This window comes from Lepeophtheirus salmonis, chromosome 12, assembly GCF_016086655.4.
Source record: "Lepeophtheirus salmonis chromosome 12, UVic_Lsal_1.4, whole genome shotgun sequence".
NCBI classification, from domain to species: domain Eukaryota; kingdom Metazoa; phylum Arthropoda; class Copepoda; order Siphonostomatoida; family Caligidae; genus Lepeophtheirus; species Lepeophtheirus salmonis.
The window spans coordinates 4,802-25,700 of record NC_052142.2 but is presented as its reverse complement, the minus strand read 5'-3'; the positions used below and the strand labels follow the sequence as shown (position 1 = coordinate 25,700).

General features: G+C 33.3%; 1 long non-coding RNA gene across 1 annotated transcript; it reads right to left on the bottom strand.

Moving 5' to 3' along the window:
• Nucleotides 1–2,981: 2,981 nt before the first annotated feature.
• Nucleotides 2,982–11,849, bottom strand: LOC121127294 (uncharacterized). The gene is made up of 2 exons (XR_005867739.2): nt 3,484–11,849; nt 2,982–3,421 (listed from the first exon to the last, which is right to left on the bottom strand). It is a non-coding gene; the product is annotated as an uncharacterized lncRNA (long non-coding RNA).
• Between the last annotated feature and the right edge of the window lie 9,050 nt (nt 11,850–20,899).

Genomic DNA, 20,899 nt, shown 5'->3' with positions numbered 1-20,899 from the left:
TCATCATGGAACAAGCAAGGAGAGACCCAATCCCCGAATTGGCTCGCGCGGAACACAAGCCCTCTGCTATCTACAAGCTTCTTAACTACCCCAACACCAGGGTGTACCTGGTCTTCAATGCCTGGGAGGTTGAAGCGAAGGTCTGCCACAATGCCCACAACATGAGAAGTGACCAAATCCGCACTCCCCGCTTCCTTGAAGGCCTCCGGAAGTCCATCAAGGATTCGCAGGGGACTTCCTTGTCCAGGTTGGCCAAGAACCGTGGAGTGAGCTAGCAGCTGGTTTCCATGGCTGTTAATGAGGACCTTGGGTACAGGTCATACCAAATGGCCAAACAACACATCCTCACGGCATCCATGAAGGCCACCAGGCTCACCAACGTTAAGCGTCTCCTCAATGACCTGAAGAGCCATGGAGGAAGAATCATCTTCTTCTCCAGGAGAAGAAGTGGAATGTCGATAGAAGCTACAACGTCCAGAATGACAGATGGCTTGCCAAGGAGAGAGAAGAGGTCCCTGCGATCTTCACGACAAAGTTCCCGGTCTCTGTGATGACCCTGGGTGTCATCTGCAACACCAGTGAGGTGATGCCTCCTTTCTTCTTCAATCCAAGGAAAGAGTTAACGCAATAAGGTACTACGAAGTCATGGAGGAGTTCGTCATCCCCTGGATGAAGGATACGGCCGCTGGGAGGGAGTTCATATTCCAACAAGACTCAGCGCCTGCACAAATCGCCATGAGGACCACTAACCTCTTCAACTCCCTCGACATCACTTTCTGGGATCGCAACACCTGGCCCTTCAACTCACCTGTCCTCAATCTGTGTGATTACTACTGGTAGGGGAAGTTGGAGAGGCAGGTGTGCAAGGTCAGCCACAAGAGCATCGCGGTCCTGAAAGGCTCCATTACGAGGGAGTGGAATGCTGTCGATTCCACGGAAGTCATCAGGGCATGCAAATCCTTTAGGGGCAGGATGGAGAAGATGGTGGCTGCTGAGGGAGAACATGTTGAATAAATTTATTGTTTAATATCATGTCTAACTTTTTCATATTAACAAATACACTCCAAATTCCATTTTTATCAAGCAGGTTGAATTTTAAGAAAGTTCCAATTTATCGTGGACACCCTGTATACTTATACGCATGTACGATATAGTAAGCCCCTATTAGAAGAGAAAAGTGGTGTTTAAAAAAATGGAGCTTTAGGCAACCGAGTTAAAAACATACGAACATTCGGCGTTTTGAACATAAAAATATTTCATATTTAAAAAAAAAAAAGCACGCGAAATATTCTTTTTCTTCTATACATAAGACTTCTCCTTACATAAGTCAATAAATATTACTTTTTTATCACTTAAGGATTAGCTATGGTTCATAAGCTCTAACAAATGGTGTTCAGAAAACTCATAATAAGGCAAAAACAACGGATTAAAAGGTCACAACAACAGAGGTAGTTGCATTGGGTGTAGCATTATAATTAGCAATTGTGCGTATCCTTCATAATAATAGTATGCTGTTATACAAGCATAAATAACAGGGGGGGGGGATCTTTTTTGATGCCCTTAATAAGAAGTAATATCCCCGGGCATTACTACATAATTAGCTTTTGCACTAAATCTTTACAATGGATTTAATTCTAATATTTTTTTATTAAAATATTTATTGTCTAATTTTATGATTTTGACATTTACTTTATTATTAATAATTATTTAGATCTCATCGATATCTATCCTGTGCATAATTGCATATAGCAACTTCCATATTTGGAAAAAAGGGTGATGATCTTTTTGATTAAACTCCACGTCTGGCTTGTGTTTAGCAACTTAAAGTTATGACATATTTAACTGAATTCATGTCAGAACAAGAAAATATTATTTGGATCAATCTATCATTTCAATATTCTGTATTTATAATTTACTGTTATACCACAAGTCCGAGTCGAGATTCAAGTCTTTTCTCACAAGTCCATGTCCAAAATTATTAATATTAAATTTTATAATTTTTAGAAATTAATAATTATTAATATTAAAATTTGTAATTAGAAAAATGTGAGGAAGACCAATCCTTGCTGAAATTTGTAGTTTTCCATTTAAAAAATGTTAAACACTAATGTATTAGTCCCAGTTTTACTCAAATGTCAAATATATTACTAAATAAGTTTCCCAATTCCATGAGAAGTTCTATACTTTTTATGTAACTAATCTTTATTCTTGTTGAACTAAAGCCCTATCTTGAAATTGGAACATTTATGCGTTTTCTAGGGGAAGTCCATTAGCAAACACCGACACCCAGAAATGGGATCCCATGACAGAGGACTATATCCGAAGTGGATGCTGGAGTGGAAGGCATCATAGTCGCTAAGGGTGGCTACAGTAATTATTAAGAGAGCTCAGAGACACATTTACTTATATTATTAATTTTGTTGAACTTCTATCGATAATTAATAAATTATATCTTGTTAAAGTTTAAAATTCAAAGTTTTCAGATATTAATGGATCACTCGGTATATTAAAATAGTGTCCTGTAGAAGTTTAACTACAGATGTTAAAAAATTGTATTTTTATTGTTTTTTTTTATTTTATTTTTTGAGTAGAAGGAAGTTTTTAGGGTGTCTTTCAAATAAATACTACATGTTATGCGTGTACTAAATTATATGTGGAGAGTTACAATTAAAAGTTCTAACTTTTAGGTAAAGTTAGACTGTCGGGATTACTATGTTGACTTTTGGTTTCATATTTTACCGTACTGGGAGATCATATTTTTTACAGCTATCCCTTTTTATAAGGGGTACGACCACCACTGACGAATATAATAACTGGATTCAGAACCTATAGAACAAAAAAGAGAAAAAGAGTACCTATTTGTAGGAAACACTATTGATACTAATGATGGCTTTAGTCTTTAGTAATATCTGTTATGTATTAAGGTGGAACGTAAAATAGATCGTCGCCAAATTATGAATAAAAAGGGTGTCGTGAAGGAGTATGTAGAAATAGGATATATTCTCGAGATATGAGCAGTTCAGTACTAAAAGGTAAAAAGATTACGTACGTATATTAAATGATAAAACTAAGTACATTTATAAAACAAGAAAATCAAAAACCGGGATAATCATCAAACGAGGGTAACAAATAAAATACATGACATCAGCCCCCCAATCAAGACGACATTCGAGGGCAAAGTTGATTAAGGTGTCTTCTCCAGACATCATCTTGACATTTGACATATCATAGAGTTACTCCCATTGGGTTAACTAGAGTCCCTGGAACCCACTGTGGTTTCCCCCATCCGTAACATCGGACCTTGACTTTCATATAAGACAAGAATTTCTTTTGTGAGAGACACGGCAACAGTCCATGAAAGCGAGTACGTAAGGGACAAGAAAGTAAAAGATCTGCGGGTGTTTTTCCACATTCCAAATACCTAAATAGTAGCTCTTCAATTGACAATGATTGATTTTTTTCGAAGGAGGTTTTTGATAATACCTACGGCTCTTTCAGCCAAACTATTTGAGTGAGGGTGATACGGAGGAGACAAAAATAAGGTTACCTCCCAATCAAACAATTTTGTCTTGAATCCCTCACTTGCAAATGGAGGACCATTATCAGTGTGGTCCCACAGAAATCCAAAGCGTGAAAACCAATGAAATATCTGTTTCAATGTTCCTGTGGTCGACGTGTCCTTCATTTCTTCAGCTTCAATCCATTTTGATCCAGAGTCAATTAAGAATAAGATGTTTTTTCCTTGAGCCAATATATATCTTTGCCTTGAACATTGCCCTAATATCTTGAATCCGACAAAATACTTCCTCCAAAGTTATAATGTGCTCTTCCTTACTCCTCAAGAAGTCAAATACATCACCAATATAGATCTTAACACTTTTGATCCCTTTAAATAACTTCTCCTTGTGCTGCTTGCACGATTGCAGAAGCCAATTCCAATCCATAGGGAAGTACATTATACCTGGAGTGGTCCAACAACGTATTGATAACAAGAAACTCCTTAGACTTTTCATCAAGAACATATTGCTCGTAGCACCTTGTAAAATCCAACTTTATGTAGAACTTTGCTCCTGCAAGATTTGCAAACCCCTCCACTGGGTGCGGTAGCAGATAGAGTTGAGTATTTATAACGGAAGAAATAGTATGAGTGAAGTCAGCAAAAATCCTGACCTTTCCGTCTACCTTCAGTATTGACACAATAGGAGAGAACCACTCATCTGATTCCAAACAAATTAATGTTCCTCTAGCGACCATGTCCAGAAGCAACGCAATAAATGTCGTACAGGGCGTGCCTTTATGTAGCGCCAGCTTGCAACCTCTTTCAAGTGAACCTGGACTCTAGTTGTCTTCATCGATGTAACCAGTCATCTTTGAATACTTCTGAAAAATTGTTTTTTATCAAAGATACAAGGGCTGATATCTATGAATCCAGAGAGTAACACAAATTTGGATGGTTCTGGAGCTTCACGATACCAAAATCAATACAGTAGCTGCAACCCAAGAATAGGCCGGCCACAAATAGTACCTGGGTTACCACAAACCGCCTCCTAACAGTATATATTCTATCCGAACAGACTTTTAACCGGACTGTGCCTCCAAAACCACAAATCAATCAGAAAATAAGCATAGACCTATCTTCAAGACCATTAGCTACATGAAAAACAATGGCCAAAGTTGACTTGACCGATGATTTGCAGCACACTTCCAAATGTCCCATTACCACCCTTCAAACATTTTTGGGTACTCGATGGGTACTCATTTTTCAACAATACATTCTTACGGTTGCAAATAAACATTTCTTTTCGGGATGAAGATACTTGGGCTTGGGGATCAACTTCTTGGAGATATTTTTGATTAGAGATTTTGGCTCCTTGTACTCTATATGTCTTGAACCATTCCTGTACTTCGCTTCTAGGGCAATGTAGTAGTAAAGCCTTCTTTTTTTCTGCACCGCTTCCCCAAACAATGAAGCATTAATCAAAAATTCATCCAACTGGGACCCCCACCTATGACCACTATGGTTCCCACTCAGGACGAAAGGACTGGGCTGACTTACCCCTAAACCACTTGTAGATTACGAGGGTGACTCCTTTACAAGAACTTGGTCATTAGTAGAAAAATCATGTGTCTTGGGGTCACTCCCACAGGCAATGAGGTACTCCCAATCTATGGTAGCTACTTCGGGCTTCTTCTTCCCCTCCAGTTCTTCCACTCCTTCCATGAGCTCCAACTCCACACAGAGATCACGCAGCTCAGCGAAGAAACTGTCCACTTCATTCGAAGATTTGATCGACAATTTGATTTCATCAACAACAAAATCCTCTGCACAAAGGATTCCAATATCAATAGGATATTGGGAATGAAGTCTTTCGAAAATCATTTATTGAAAAAATGCTATGGCATATTAACAAATTGAAGGATGAATCTGGCAATTTTTTGGTCAAAACGAAGAAAAGTTCACTTAGTGGCATATTCGATTTCATTGTAAAACAACATGAGAGCTACTGTGATACAAAACACTATTACAAGCTGTGTCCTACAAATATATCAGAGATTTAAGGAACTTGAATATCATAGTCTGGACAGTTCACCATAAAATAACCATATTCTTAAATTACAAAACATATTATCTTTACATATTCTAAAATAAGGCTTCCTTATGAAGCACCCTCATTTTTGAGCATTTTATAAGAATTTATACAAAAGTCTCTTTCGAAACTGATTCTTTTTATGAATCAATGATTCAAAGGTCTTAAATATTATGTGTATATTATATTTGTATTTTCTAAAAATAAATAGGAAATAAAATGATTCTAGTAAATTGTTGGTTCTGATGAAACATGGTTTCTCAAGTAACACTAACTTTATTGTATAACATTTGTTATCAATGAGAAGGATAAGATCGCCGAGCAAGATGTAAGTGAGTGTAAGCGCTGAGCGTTGAGAGTGTAAGAATGGTTTAACTAAAGAAGGATTCTGATTATAGGCATTAACAGACGATATAGTACATAAATGGATTTGGATTAGAAGGGGAATTTTATCCTTATCTTAATTCTTGTACAACTTCGAGAATATCGTTGTGCTTCCAATGCTCTAAGTGAGAGAGAAGTCTCTGAAATATCTTCATATACAAATAATGGTATCTAACATGTTCGATGTAGCCCTTTCTTATTTTTTTTTTTTTTTTAACATATCGCCACAGTGTACGTTTACGGTGCTTAATTCTACAGGCTCTGGACACTACATGTGACAAGAAGACGTAGTCCAAAGCGCTGGCATACGTGAGCCACATTTATTTTACCTAGAAATTGATATTATGAATAAACCATGTTTAAAAATCTGTGACAGTGTGGGTAGGAGCACCGTATTGTTACAGGAACACTTTATCATCTGGGAAGTAATCCCAAACCTACAGGAGGAAGTGAGCCTTTAGAATTTATTTCCTGCATCAAAAAGTAAGCGGATCTTTACGTTAGTGTAATGTTCATTGGCCATTTTGTTGATATCTTAAAAAAAGATAAACAAATCAAATTTCGATTTTGAGGAAAAAATGGCAAGGAAAAAAAAAAAAAAAAAAAGTGTCCAAATGGAAAAAATGGCAATATTCTTTTAAACTGATATAATATCTATCCCAATATAATATATAATAAGGGAAAAGAAAAATAAACTAACACGACAGTGGTTCCAATGGAATGAGTGATAGTCACTTAATTCTCCGTTACTAATTACAATATCATTAGACATGATGGACTATTCATATTGGACAAGATTCCCCTGCCAAGGAAGGAGTCGACTCATCTCTTTTGAGGCTTAGCTTAGTTTTCTTCTTCAGATAAAGTTTCAATCTGCAATCATTCCCGTAGAAATTGAAATTCAAGCATCTCCTGCTCAGGATAAACTATTTTGGTACTAATTTTTAGAGATCATAAATTGATTTCTGTCTTTAATTTTTCAATTAATTAATTAATGAAGATTGATCTAAGCATAAGAAAAACACTTCTAATTAAAAATGTGTTGCAAAGTTCCATGAATTTTATAAAGTTTCGATGATTATCAATATGGATTGAACATTGCAGGAGACATGCATATCCGATATAAAATTAATATTTAAACTATTTTAATGATACTAATTTTTTTGAGAGATAATATTTTATTCATACAAGTATTTATTATTCATTAAATTAATACTGGAATTGAGGTCAGATTGTAAATAAAAGTATTTAAATTAAAAACTACCTATGATATACTAAATTTTTAAAAATGGAAATAATTTTTATATATCTTAAAGTTCAAGCATAAAATTTTTTTATAAATTGTCATTTTTATATTGTTTTTATGATATCCATCAATATGGATGATGATGATGGAGGCATTGCAGTTTGAGAACATTACATATTTTTTGTATATAGATTACATATCTATTGAAATCTGAAAACTTACTAATTCAATAATTAATGAAGGTTGCTTGATAACAGTTATTTCATATTTCGATATATTAAAGCATAAGCAATAAGTTATTTAGCTCTGTAGCATAAATACAAGTCGAGAAAATTACACATGAAAGTGATCGACGAATTTCTATTCGCGCACTCCAAGCAGTTCAGGGTCTCCAAGACCATCGTCTACACCGTCATCAAGTCTGAAATTTTGGAGAAGAAGAATAGCTCTGTGAAAAAGTCAAACTACACCCGGAGGAAATAAATAAAACAGCCCAGGGCACTCCCTTCAAGTCTATGAGGGCCCATGCAAAAGATCTTGGGCGTTCACACCAGGCTGTCCATAGAACTGTTATGTATTATTGTGTTTATGTCTAGTAGATCTAGATGGGATCTATGTCCCCCTTTAATTTGAGTTTATGTGTATACTTTGTAGTAATCTTTTATGTGTACCTCAGTTTTTATATTCAGTGTGTATAGTAAGCTCTTTTAAAAAAGTCCTTGATTCACCTTTAAAACCTTCGTACTTAATCCTTTCACTGCTCTGTATTGTGTTCCTTAGATCCAGTAGTTAAAAACTACACGTAGCGACGAAGATGGTCAAATTCCTACCTAGCTTGAGGCTCGCTGAGCTCCATGATGCATGCGTGAGAATGGAACTTGTGGAGAATGTGGAGGAAATAGAAGGCAAGAAAAAGGCTCAACTGATAGCGATAATTCGTAACCATCTTTCTGAATGTGGTGTGATCCTAAGGACTTTGATTTTGCGACCTTTGGTACTACGGTACCTTGTACAAATATAAGGAACTGTCCCCAACGACTGCAGGCCACCTAGGGGCATGCCAACCTCCCTTTGGCATGAGTGGTGCTCGTAGAGGCCACCGATAGTCGTCCTGGATGGACAACTTCAACATCTACGCCTCATTCTATGGGGAGATTTCAGCTGAGAGAAAGAAAGCCTTATTACTGCATTGTGCTGGAGTGGAAGGGCAACATTGGTTCACGACCCTCAGCGTGTCTCTGGAGCTGGAGGAAAATGAATTTCAAGGAGCGACGAGAGTAATGTCTAAGGTACTTTCTACTACGAGTCAGTATTGTTTGAAAGTTTTAGAGTTTCTGAAATTAAGCAAGCAATTGGGGAACCCCTTGACGATTTTATAACAAAATTAAGGAGCGAAGCTAAATTTGGAAAATTTATCTGTAAAGGGTGTTCTTCGTCATTTGAAGACTTCGTTTTACATATGAAACATATAAAGGTTAGAGTCTACCTTAGTGAGAGCGCACGGCCGGAGTTAACAACTCAAAAGCAGATGCTTTGAGTCACCTTCCGGCTGATGAGTCCGGTCAATGTACAGACCCTACTGACTTACTTATGGTTAGATCCTTGTCTATGATGAGTTCTCCGGAGTCGACAATGCTGTTTGGTGTAGAAGTGTATAATGAACTGCCTAAAGCCATTGAAGCATCAAAAACTGGCAATTGGTCTGCAGTGTCTGAAATGGTATTTGTTCGGACGGAGGATTGTCTATTCCTAAGAAATGGTCTATTGTTTTGGGGCATCCGACTCGTGGTACCAAGGAATAGTTAAAATGAAAATGGTCGCACGCAATTTTAAATGATAGTAAGGATTGTACCAAGTCATTGAGAACGTTGTCTAGTCATGCAAAGTGTGCCAAGAACTCAGGCCAAATCCTCCATCCAAGTTTACACTGTTTCCCCTGGCCTCGGAGTGGGAGAGAGCACATATTGATTATGCTAAATTATGCAAATACATTCAGACAACGGTCCGTTATTTACAAACTCAGCATTCAGATCAAAATTGTCCGAATGGGTGTTGACTCATTCATTGTCTTCGCCTTATCCCCCTCAATCCAATGGCCAAGCTGAAAACGCAGTTAGAAAATGAAGGGTCTTTTAACAAAAATCCCCACGTTATTGTTAGACGAGCTGTCATGTAACTTAACTTCACCTTCGACGGTCTCCTTGATTGGGAGATGATGTCATGTATTATTGTGGTTTTATATTCAGTGTATATAGTAAGATCTTTTAATATAGTCCTTGATTCACCTTTAAAACCTTCGACGGTCTCCTCGAATGGGGGATGATGTTACATACTATTGTGTTTGTGTATTCAGTGTGTATCTTTTAATATAGTCCTTGATTCACCTTTAAAACCTTAGTACTTAATTATTTTACTACTCCGTATTGTATTCCTAAGATCCAGTAATTAAACACCATAAGAACTATCAAAAAAGTGGGAAGAAATAAGCTTGTGAGGGCGGAGAGGCCACTTTCGACACCAGCAAAGAAAGAAACCTATACCGTTAAATAATTATGTGACCTGATCTGTTTGAGAAGCTGCTCTTTGAACTCATCTTCATTTCAACCATTTGAGGTTTGTATTACGTACTCTTTTGACTATTGATTACTTAAACGGACAAGGTGAAATACACATATACTAAAGTATTGAATCTACATATATAATATTCCTCTATCATCGTATTCTTTTCCCAAAGGGTTCCAAATTTCTATACCATGGATCCCTACACTTCAACTTCTCCTCCAGCCTTTGTCGAATTGAGTTATCTTATCATTGAGAGGAATATGAATTATATCAAGAATTGTATATGAATGGAATAAAAAGGATGATGATTCCTTACTTGTAAGCATGGAATAAGTGTTTATTTCTATCTTAAGCCAACTGAGAGGATATTTCTGTATTCATAATTTATTTCATGCCCTGAATATTGTATTATTTATTATATTAATATTATATCTTTCTTTTTGACGAAAGAGTTTTTTCCTTCCCTTCTGTATGATATTAATTACCTAAAACTGTCAACATAATTGACGGAATGGAATAAAAATACAGAGTTGAAGGGATGAGAACCAGAATAGATTTTTGAGTTCCTTTATTTTTGTAATTTCTGGAAGCGAATGACTATCCTTTGGATCGTATTGGATAATATATATTGGTTCTCTAATCCTCTTTTTGATATGATGCGTTCTTAAATATAAATTTTTTCTATTAAGGAAGAAAAATTAACCTTGATTCTATTTTATGATTATTGACCATTCAGATTTGTATATGTATGTCAATGGTTTAAGTACTTTGATAAACCTTTGCATTAGGATGAATCAATTAAAAATTTTGATTTGATGTCTATAACTTAAATCTTGATGTGTTATATACATACATTCACTTTTAATATTAAATAAAAAAACATAAGTATCGAGATAAACAGTAATTGTACTATTTATAAATATTTTTACAACTGAATTTTTTATGTGCCTTTAAATACTTGTTTAAACTATCTACATTTTCGATCTTCTTTATTATTTAAATATCGTTTAAGTCTTATTGGGGATTACTGATGAGTGATGAGGCAGAAAGAGAGCTTGGGATAGGAAATTGACTCAAGGATATTGAGCTACTGCCGTGTATTTGGATGTCAAAATAATAAAAGTACTTAAACCTTTATTGTCTATCAAAAATATATCTTTCCAACGCTTAGTTTTATTATAAATAATAACCTAATATGTATTAAATTATGCTTTTACCTCATTATAATTTCTTATTCATTTACTTTGTTAAGACAATAAATTAACTATTACAATGGAAATTAGATAAGATATTTTTATTTATCTTATTATACTTTTTCCGCCCCCAAAACAAAATTAATTGTAAAAATGAAGTCACTTCACAGGGATTTTTACTACCTAGATATTTATTTTAAATCAAATATCACTATTTATCATTGGCTCCAAGTCTTATTTAATAAAAATGCTAAATCTTTTGTTTTTTTAAGTCATTCAATGGAATTTGTAGATTCTATATTATAAAAACATCAAATAGGGCTCGCAAGATGGGTTCCCCTTCGATTATAATGTAATTTATGACGTCAGTTCAAAGAAGAGCAAAGACATCTAACATTTTCTATTCCAGGACATGAAAGACTAATTTTGAGTGCACAGTCCAATTTCTTTTTTTTTTTGCATGTCCTGGAGTAGAAAATGTTTTTTTAAGAAGATTAACAATGGAGAATTCTCTTATTAGAAGACATTGTTGACTAGAATGCACAAAAAAGGCAACATTAAATACAAAAAGAAACCAATAAGGGCCAAAATCAATTGGTAGTTAGCCAATTCTTCTTCCAACTATGGAATTATTATTCAATAATTGTTGAGCAGTGTTCACAGCTTAACAAGAGCTAATTATATATTTTTATTTTCTTATTTTTTATTTCATTTTTCTTATTTTTATTGGATACTTATGAGTCTAATTTCTTGTACATATTAGACAGATTCTTTTTTTTTTCATGATCGATAAAATGAACAAAATTGTACAGTTGTTTAAAATTACAAAAAATAAATTAATAAAAAGTTGAGTTTTTTCCTTTTATTTAAAAACGCATGAAAGATTTAAAAGTTGCTAAAACATGGGGAGAAATCCCCTTTATACAGTTAAAAAACAAAGCGAATTCTAATTAAACTATTTAATATTCAGAACACTGATTAGGGGAAAGGAGCAGAAATATACAGTTGACAACGAAATGGACTGCATATTTTTGTGTTAGTGAGTTAACACAATGAGAAAAGAATAAGTAGGAAAAATGTTCGCAAAGGTATGACAAGGAGGAAAAATAAAATAATACTAACTAACAAATTTGAAGAAGCAGAGGGATATAGAAAAAAATCTATCCGAAAGACTATTCCATTGTCTTTAGCTGCTAACTTTTATACTATAAATATTAGAAACTATATTAATGAATGATATTTTACCAATAAAAAATCTTTGTCAACTCTATATTTTTTTTTATCGATGAAACAAAATTGAAATTTTGTTTCTTTAAAGTAGACGACTGATAATTGAATTTGCCAGGAAAACATTGCACTTTTATATATCTATACATAATTTTGGTTCCTTTGGGGGAATAAGTGACTCAAAGACAAAAAATGTTTCTGCCATATCTCGATTAATATGTATCAATGTTGTCTACAAGCTGCGCTTTTGAACGATTTGTAACTTGTGCTGATTATATATTAGCACCTTAATCACGGTTTTTTTAAATTAGAGAAGGAATAATTAGAGTGACGAAGGATGATTCACCGTTAATAAACCGCAAAATACTACAGCTGAAAATAATATTACCATATAAATGCTTATATTTACGTAATAATATGTCTTAAAGGATGTGAATTAATATTACTTTGGACATATGTATGATCCATTGTTCTTCAGAGGAAGTATTGTTTTATCTTCATTCAAAAATTATCTCTAATTTTATTCAAGGAAAAGTTACAGAATTATCTCATAGAATTATGGACAATGAAACAAAGTAATATTTAGTTTATTCTGCGGCACATTCCAAAGTTAAATTACCTTACAGGCATATTTTCACTAAATACATATTCAGTGAGTAATTCTAACGGATCAAAATGAAATTAAAACATCAATGTTACATTGTTAATTTAATACAATCTGCTCTTTAAGTTATGTTTTGTACAAAATTGCACCTTGTACATTATATTTTTACAATGAAGTGAGGATGTCACGAATTGTTTCATTATTATTTCGTTCCACTCTGTAGCACAGAAGAGAATAAGCAGTATTAGTGGCTACCAGGCAGGCTAACATGCACTAAAAAGTTAAAAAAGTGACGGAATACATTTGCCAGAAGCAAAAATATTTGGAGTTAGGAAGGAAATAATGTGTATGATTAAGTTTCCATTGCCACCCTTGGGAGATCCTAATAGCTGGAAATGTAACAATTGTATAACTCCTCGTGACCATATATTTAAAAAAATATATATATGATTACATACGGTGGTAATTAAAAAAAATATTAGTGCTCTTATTAATTATTTCTCCCTATTTTGAATATGCAAACGTACTAAGAAGCAAGAAGCACAATTATATTTAATAAAATTACGTTCCGTACAGAGGTGGGCAGAATAATTTAGACTAGTTTTTTGTAGATGCACATCTTTATGGCGTTCTTTTTTAATGATTGTTGTTGTTTCTAAGTAGCGGCAACAAATATATAAATAACATATTTTATCATTGTATCTACTTTTTCTACTTATACGTTTCCTTTCCATAATGAATTAAATTAAATAATAATAAACTGAGGCACGACATCCTCTTTTTATTGCAGAAATGTGATGTTGTGTATAAGTTGGATTTTTGTACATTATAAAAACTTATGCAGCAGATTGGAGAATAACTGAAATATTTTGATATATTCGTTTCAATGTTTATAACAAATTCAACTTTAAAATCTCACTTAGAATAATGAAATATTATTATGTTTCAATGTTCACGATTCTTTGAGATGATTCTGTAACTGTTAAGTAACAGTGTTAGCGTTTCATCTATCTATTTTATTTTATTCAATTCTGTATTTCCCTAGATTCCAATTTTTTTTTATTATTAATATGAGTGAATTAATTAATTAGTTTTGGATTGGTTCGAGAACTGCATTCATAATTAGTAGTGTTGGATCAGTCTTAACTCCTAGGACCACATATAATAAGTAAATTGTAACTTTTCCTGAAAAAAAAACTATATTTTCGCGTGCTCCTTTTTTAAAAATTATTAAATATTTTTATCAAGGAAGGGGATATAGTAACCCTTGATTATTATGTTTAAAACGCCGTTTATATACTCGGTTAGCCTACAGCTCTATTTTCGTTGACAGCTCTTCTCTCTTTTTAAGGCGGCTTACCACATTTCTCGTCCGTATAAGTGTATACATATATATAAATGTGATCGGGAGAATATTTATTCTAATAAAAATATCATTTATATATATTTGGTAATCAGAATAAAAAATAACTCTGATTTATATTTGTATGTATTAGTACAGCACCTCTTCCTCTTTTTTCAAGTTTAAAAGCAAAACGTATATAATGAAAGTATTTCCTTTTAATCACTCAAAGGGAATAATAATTTTTCAAAATGTCGGGTCTATGACGTCACTTGGACACTCCATATCAGGTCTTAATTATGGGAAGAACAGAAGTTAATGTAAAAACATTGAATCGATTTTTGAAGTAATACAACCTTCAATTCAATGGGCAATGTGTTAGTAATTTTTTTATTCAAACATTACTTCTTTGTGGAAACATTGACAATATATACAAAAAATTTAATAATCGAAATTTGTTTGACGGTATTATTATTATAATTTTAATATATCCCAAGGAAATATTTACATCAATTAAAAGATGTTATAAAATGAGGATAATATAATCCAACGAGGTGTAATGATAAGTAAAAATTGTGACTTGGACAATCTGCTTATACAAGTTATAAACTTTTCAAGGGCGTTCACAGGTTGGAGGGGATGTAGCCCCCCTCCCCAATTAAGGAATTGTTCCTTTTTTTTCTTGTCAAAAATTTGATATTTGAAATTCTCTCTTGAAATTTTCATATTTGAAATTTAATTTAATTTATCAATTTTTTTTTCCAAAAAATTAATTTTTTGAGAAAAGCTATTGATTTTTGATTTTTTTCTTTTAATATATAATTCTGAGGATACACCTCAGTGATTTAAATTAACAAATATAATTTTTCTCCTTTTGCATCATTACAAATATATAATTCTGTGGATACCCCTCAGTGATGTGCCACGAGCTGAATTTTGCTGCTAGAGTATTTTCGAATTCCTATAAAAACAAACACTTGATGCTATACTAATTACTTGACCTAATACTCAGTAATTGCCTGAATACTTGTTACTCTCATTAACACTTTTTGCCCGCTAATAATTGAAAATTTGTCATTTAACAATTTTTTTCTCTTCCTTAAACAGTATTAATAAGGTTCTTATCAAATAAATTGACATTCTTAACCGACTCGGATGAAGCAGCTTTCTTCCTTGTGTGGATGAGAAACGTTTTGAAGATTTAAACACTATAATATTCAGAAAAAAAGGGGGAGAATCATAACTCAAAAATGTTGTCAAGTTACGAGTAAATACTTTCGTTTTAGACACACAAGCTGAATTTTTTGTGTCATTTTTTGCTCGCTGCATAAAATGTTAAAATTGTAGAAAACGAGTTTAGATTATATTTTTGCTTCTGACAAATGTATTTTGTCACTTTTTTGACTGTCTAGTACATGTCAGCCTGCCTTGTAGCCGTTAATACTGCTTATTTTCTTCATCTGTCACTGAGTGGAATTAAATAATTATAAAACAGCTTGCAACTTCCTCACTTCATTATAAAAATATAATTTACAAATAGCGATTTTGTACAAAGTATAAATTAAAGAGCAGATTGTACAAGTACTTTTATACCTTATTTAACTATAAAAACCTTCCATCATTCTATGAGATAATTCTGCAACTTTTAATTAAATAAAATTAACGATAATTTTTGAATGAAGATAAAACAATACTTGCTCGTAAGAATTATGGATCATACATATGCCAAATAAATATTAATTTACATACTCTAGACACTATTTAACGTAAATATAAGCATTGAAATCTTTTCAGTTGTAGTATTTTGCAGATTATTAATTTTAAATCATCTTTCGGATGGATTTATTCCTTTTCTTATAAAAAAACCGTGATTACAATGCTAATATATAATCAACCCTCGATACAAAACGTTCAAAAGCGCAGCTTGTAGACAACATAGAAACATTATAATCAAGTTTTAGCCTCAAATTAAAAAAAATAACAAATTTTATAACTTAATTGTAATAAATTACATGTTTTATCAAAAAAATCGCACAACCTTTCCTTAGAATATTCATTATTCTTTGTTATACAAAGTTATTTTTTTTAATCAGTAAAGTACTTTGTTAAACCACAAACATCTTTTGTTTTTGTCTGATGTGAGTCACTTATACCCCCCTCCTCCTCCGAGCTTTTTTTTTTTTTTTTTTTTTGCTATTAACCATCTTTTTTTTCTTCTTGTAACCGCCTATCCTACTAGCTTCAAATGATTAATGTCATGTGTGAAATAGAATACTGACTTACGCAGATCCTTTGTCAGGATATTATTTTTTGTTGAGCCCTCGCATATCATATATTTAATTTTACGTATAACTTTCGTAGATTATTCTAAAAATATACATTATCTTTTATATGATTAAAATTTTGCCCCTAAGAGTATTGAGAAAATATGAATACTATTCTATCTTATTTCAAAGGGATGAGGAATATCATAGTACGATTTATACTAAAATAGATGTATAGATATATAATAACGTTTTCCTGGTAAATTCAATTATCAATCGCTTACTTGCCAATAAAGAAACAAAATTTTCAACCTTGCTCTATAGATAAAAAATATATAGGTGACGAGGATTTTTAATTGGCAAAATATTATTCATTAGAATAGTTTCTAGTATTCTTTACTGAATAGGCTCCAAGAAATGGTGTTCAGAAACCTCATAAAAGGCAAAAACAACTGCTTAAATGGTCACAGCAACAGGGGCAGTTACATTGGGTGTAGCCTTATAATTAGTAATTGTGTATATCTTTCATGACAATAGTATGTTGTTATATAAGCATAAATAACGGGGGGAATCTTTTTTGATGCTCTTAATAAGGAAAAATATCGCCGGAAATTACTACATAATAATTAGCTTTTGCTCTAAATCTTTAAGATGGATTTATTTCTAACATTTTTTTTATTAGTATACATTTATTGTCTAATTTTATGATTTTGACATTTACTTTATTATTAATAATTAGTCAGATCTCATCGATAGAGATATATCTATCCTGTGCACAATTGTATATAGCAACTTCCACATGAAGAAGAGGGGTGATTATCTTTTTCATTAAACTCCACGTCTCGCTTGTGTTTTGTAACCTAAAGTTATGACATATTTAACTGGATTCCGATGTCAGAACAAGAAAATATTATTTTGATCAATCTATTATTTCAATATTCTGTATTTATAATTTCTTGTTATTATTGGTTATATGATTACAATTGTTAAATTTTGTATATTTGGTGGAAAAAAATTGCCCACATCCAATATTGTTAATTTCAAAATTGTAACAAAAAATAAATGACAAATACTGTAGTCTTCTAGAAAAATTTGTTGAAATGATATCATAGCAGTACAATTGTCACGGGCTTGGTTAACCTGTGTTAATTGACCACTTGTTTGATTACCTGTAACGACAATTACAAATGCATGAATGTGATAGTCAAGAAAATATTGGAAAATGTACTTGACCAGTCGAACTCCTATTCTCCAAATGAAATACATTTGTACGAAGTATACCAGCGCAATGGAATAACTATTCAAGCACAAGAATGAAAATCGTGTCAAGATTGTAAATTAATAGATGGATGGAAATATTATAGTTTGATTGCACTAGTCCCTTAATTTTTCCATTGGATTGAGATGAGATGTTGCAGATTACTTTTACCTCGAAAAGCATGAAGATAAACTTTTTTGTCCAAATTTTTTGTTGTGTTCTACTGTATATCTTTTATATTCTATAGATTACACTTGATAGTTTTATATTTTAATATAGGTATATTTGGTATATTGAATTTATAATTATAACTTCAATAAATGCTAGGTGGTGTTAAAAACAAAATATATATATGTATATTACTTATCACAAATATTTGTTTGTTCTATTGCCCAAGGGAGTACCTTCAAGTGTGAGTAATAATATTGCAATACAATTAACTTTGCAGTTTTGTACATTCAATCCAATCTTCTAAGAAATGGTTCGAGCAGATTGCTAAGGGCGGGAGAGGAATAAATAGTCTCTGAAATATGGTTGAATACCCTTCGCCCTCGGATTGGCTCGGGGGTCGTGTGGGAATTCATCCAATACATCCAACTAACCCCTCCAATACCAGAAAATAGTTCCAAGCCCTCAGGTTCCTAGGAGTACTTTCAGAGTACCCATGGTACCCTTAAATACCACCGCCAATAGATCCTAGGAATTAATAATGTGTTATTATTCATGATGAAGTTTGAATAAAATAGGGGTAATTTTTTCCCGAACAATTTTCCTCCAGGGCAATGATCCACGGCCAATTTTCCCCTGACCGTTTTCTTTTTTCAATTGGGTGGTCCAATCATCATTATCAAGCGTCAAGTAGTCAAGTATGGAGTTCTCAAAGGAAAAAATTGGCATTTTACATTTTTACATCCTTAGAGGGAAAAAGCTACCAAGAAAATTTACAATTGATACGGGACCCATACTCTTTCGTTTCGTGTTACACAACAGTAGTTCGAGCGATTTATTTATATATTTTCACTCAATTCTGGCCTATACTGTGAACAACTTGCCCATTTCAATCTGTTGATCAAACAGAAGCTGCCAGGATTGGTGAATAGGAGACAACAAGACATCCTCATGACAACGCCAGGCCGCACACATCTTTGATGAAACGCCAGAAGCTCCGGAAACTTGGATGGGAAGTTCTTATGCATCCACCCTAAAGTTCAGACCTGGCACCAAGTGACTGCCACCGGTTCTTGTCTTTGGCCAACGTGCTTAGAAATACTAATTTAGCCTCAATAGAAGCTTTTCAAAATTGGTTGTACGAATTTTTTACCTATAACGACAAGGGCTTCGACGAGAAGGGCATTATGATCTTGGATTCTTGTTGGCAACAAGTTATCAAACAGAACGGGCATACTTGGTTTAAACCAGATGATTAGAACACTTCTAATAAAGTAATGAAATAAGATGAAAAATACAGAATCACTATTTCTTCAACCTATTATGTTGTAGATATATAAATTAAGACATTTCATGTTTATAAAGGTTGGACGATTTTAAATACGGACAATTTTTTAGAGTACAATATATTATAAAATGAAAGGGGGAAATTGAATTAATACAATCAAGTATTAAGTGTCATAAAGAATTAAAAATCTTTTTCTGTTGATCCATTTATATTGTGTCATCATAATTATAATAAATAAAAAAGTTGTTATTTTAAGTGCTGAAGACATTCATTATACGTTTGTTTTCATGTGAATTTCATTTCCATTTAATTACCATTCAATTAATAAAGTTTTTTATGTCTGTAATTGGTCTATAACAGTGATTCCCAAACCTTTCAAATATAATGATCCATTTTAGAACATGCTATCAGGAAACGAGGATGTCTGAGGGCATTAATAAGACTCCAATATGGCTTCATATAGAACTATTAATGCTTTTGAGTCAAGAATGACCTCTAAAGCAAACTGCTTTGACTTCCTACCAGTATCCTTGACCACAATTGACATATTTTTCTTACTTTTCCTGTAAAAAATCTAGCCACTAAGTAAAAAAAAATCTGCCAGATGCTGTCAAATTTGGTTAATATAGTCCAAAATTGGCTAATTTGGCAATTCTAATGCAGTGACACGGCCAAAACATAACAGAATCCAAAATTGTTCAATACTGATTAAGACGTTGTTTTGAGTGACATAGGGAACTGTTACATGTAGTTTTAAACCGAGTACCCCATTAAAATCTGAACACTTTGAATATTAATTCAAACCATATATAGTTTATTAATTAACTATCAAATTTCAACCAAAATTAAAACTATAAGAGATGTATTTCTGAGCTCTCTTAATCAATAACGTAGCCGCTTTAGCAGCAATGATGGCTTGGGCCCTCATGGACTTGAGGGGATAGGTCTGGGCTGTTTTCTTTAACTTCTCCGGATCCAGTTTGGCCTTTTTGACAGAGCCGTTCTTCCTCTCCATCGTTTAGAAATTGTTGACGGGGTAGACGGTGGTCCTGGAGACGCCCAACTGTTCGGAGTGTACGAATGAAAATTCGTCGATAACGTTCAAGTGTCATTTTCTCAACTTGTACGTAAGCTAAAGAGTTCAAATTTGTTTTGTTTGGCGTCCCAATGCTGGATGACTGTGTTTTTGAGGGCCTCCGTCTTTGGATGAAGGACACTGTAGGCATACTCCTCGATATGCACCTCAAAGTTGTCATCCTTGGTGTAAGGGTCCAAAAGTGTCAAAAAAGAATTTAAAGACTCATTCAAAAGATTCTTGCAACGGAGAGATAGTTTTTTTTCTTTGCTGATGTCGGAAGTGGCCTCTCCACCCTCACAAGGCTATTTCTACCCCCTTATTTGATGGTTCTTGTAGTGTTTAACTAGGTGATCTAGGGAACACAATACAGAGTAGTGAAAGGATTAAGTACGAAGGTTTTAAATCTGAATCAAGGACTATACTAAAAGAGCTTACTATACACACTGAATATAAAAACAAAATAATACACAACATCATCCCATAATCAAGGAGACCGTCGAAATTGAAGTTAATTTAGGTGACAGCTCGTCTAACGATAACGTGGGGCTTTTTGTAAAATACCCTTTACTGTTCCTACTACTTTTTCAGCTTAGCCATTAGATTGAGGGTGATTAGGCGGAGACAATGAGAGAGTCACCATCCATTCAGACAATTTTGATGCTACTATTTTCATTTTAACTACTCCTCCACACTAGGA